At 37.3% G+C, this 2,501-nt stretch overlaps 1 long non-coding RNA gene across 1 annotated transcript; it reads right to left on the reverse strand.

Annotated features, from left to right (window-relative positions):
- Positions 1-627: 627 nt before the first annotated feature.
- On the reverse strand, positions 628-1,353 carry LOC110114513. The gene is made up of 3 exons (XR_003699961.1): positions 1,308-1,353; positions 1,029-1,132; positions 628-915 (listed from the first exon to the last, which is right to left on the reverse strand). It is a non-coding gene; the product is annotated as an uncharacterized LOC110114513 (long non-coding RNA).
- Positions 1,354-2,501: the final 1,148 nt, after the last annotated feature.

Raw genomic sequence — 2,501 nt, forward strand, 5'->3', positions numbered from 1 at the left:
AAGGGTGTCCCATTTATGGAAGGAATTAAAACTTGATGCTATATTAATGGTACATTTTGTTTACATGATTTATTTTTTGGGTTGAGCTATCATAATTAATTGTATGAAATTTCTTAGCGATTAATGTTGACCTTTAAATGGACATGTAATATTTCCCTTTTAATATATTGGGCTTTAGCCCTATTCATTCCCAAGAAAATACTTGTCTTACACAACTATATCTTTTAGCTATTTAAAATATATTTTTAACGTTATGATTTTGCATGAAAAGCTACACATTTTTTTAAATCAACGCTTGAAACAAAATAATGTTTGGTTAAAAAAAAAACAAAAAACAAAGTTTGTGGAAAATGCTATAAAAGTTTCAAATTACAAAATTTGTTTCATCATAATGCCAAATACCTTATCGGCAGAAATTGATTCATTGCTTGAATGCCGGCCCTTACTTGAGTTGCTGTCTGCTGCGTATCCTCCTCTTGTCCCCTCTCGGAGACCAGCACCTTCCCCAATGCCCATCCTCCCAAGAACGCTCGAGCTCCCACAAGCCTCGGATGAACGCTCTTCTTCTTCGTTCGTGCAGTCACTCATCCTCCCCTCCTTCCACAGCTGTCCCACTGATTGCCGCACAGCGTCCGCAGACGAACTCAAGTTCAAATAGCCATCACTACCGTAATGATATTGCCGGGTAAATCCAGTGGCTCCATTATGAATCTCTCTTTGGGAATGAATATTTTGAGGTGAAGAAGAATTCAGGATGCCATAGATTTCTTCCTCGGTGTCCGATGAGACATCCACTGGTATTTTGTGAGATAGAGGTACCGCATTGTCAGGCTGATGCCCGCTCTGAAATTTCTCTGGCGGAGGGATTGTAAAGTCTAGTCCATCATTTCGAATATTGTGAACCTGATCAGTGCTCTGAAATGTGTTCAAGTAACGAGGAAACGGAAGTCATCAACCCTTTTCTAAAGTAACCATGAAAAAAAAAGAGAAGAACAAACCCAATGTACAGGGCTAGAAGCGAGACCGACCTCCTGGATCCATTGAATTGCATGGGGATCCAGCCCTTCGGTAAACATCACGCCCACGGACTTGAACACCGTTCATAAATCTAGAGTAGAATCCAGCCAAGAATCTGCAACAAATTTCTTAAAAATCCATCAGCTTGGAGAAAAAAAAATCAAAAATCAAAACATGAATGACCAATGCATAATCAATCAATTCTGCTATTCAACTTCAAAAATAATTTAAAATGGGAAATAATATTATTTGCGTCCGTAATCATCAAATAAAAACTCCATGAAAATTACATTAAAGGAATCACGGAACTGCGCAAGAGCAGGGTTTTAGGGGACTCAACGCAGCCGAGCTTGAACGAGGATTTGTATCGCTGCCCTAGTTCGACGTCGGCGTAGCTAATGAAATGTGATATATTTCTCCTTGACCCAGTCGCAAAGATTAGCAAAAAAAAGAGGAAGAAGATGCGACAGTAGAGGGGAGAGACGGAACGAGTTACAGCACGCGGGAGCAGAGAGGTCTTGTTTTCTGGGTTCGGTTTTTAGTTATAGACTTGAATTTTAATCTGAACAGATTAAAATTTTAATTATGTTATTTTTAAAAAATTATTATAAGTGCCTAAAAACTTTTTTTTTCAGTTTTCAATGTAAAATTTTTTAATTTTTGTAAGAAAATGATTTAATGTTTTTTATTACATATGCAAATTAAAAAAAATCTAATTAAATTTTGGTTTAGCTCAAATTTCCTTATGATTGATTTAATTTCTTTAATTGATGGTTAACTGTTAAGGAATGGACTGGTCAACGTAAATGCTCCGTTGGACGTGGTGATGATGAGATGACGTGGCTTACGTAACGTACGTGACCATGTAACGGTCGAGCGTTTAGTGGGACCGATAAACCAGGAAAACGCGAAGTGGTTATCCAGGCCAAAGGCCGAAAGACAGGGCACGTGGGGAGACTACATGACCAAAATACCCTTCACGTGCACTCATATTACACGTGCTCGGAAAATGAATGTCACTATTTCTTCCTAGGATGTAGTGGCTGTGGGGTCCACTAACGAGCGAGCCTTTTCTGTTGGTGGGGGTAATTAAGGGCACGTTGAGCATTTTTATGAGGAAAAACTTTAATTATGATTATAATCTTCACCTAGAAAAAACTATCAATAGGTATAAAAGAAACAAAAAAACTTATAAGATTACAATTATATTTAATAGATAAAGAAATTTAAAAAAATAAAAGATGGGCTATAAAAAAATAATATATTGCAATGAGGGGAATCAGATGTCAAAAGAAACAAAAGAAGACAATCCTTCGTATCAAAATTAGCAAAAAATATATACAGCAGAAAGTATTACATAAAGAAAGCACCCTCAATTAGTGGTGAAAACAAGTCGAGTTGAGTTTGAGCAAGTCTAACTCGAGCTCAAATTGTGAGCCAAAATTCGAGCTCAATTTCGAGGCCAAAATTTGAGCTCGAGCCTG

This window comes from Dendrobium catenatum, unplaced genomic scaffold (assembly GCF_001605985.2).
Source record: "Dendrobium catenatum unplaced genomic scaffold, ASM160598v2 original_scaffold_285754, whole genome shotgun sequence".
Classification (NCBI taxonomy): domain Eukaryota; kingdom Viridiplantae; phylum Streptophyta; class Magnoliopsida; order Asparagales; family Orchidaceae; genus Dendrobium; species Dendrobium catenatum.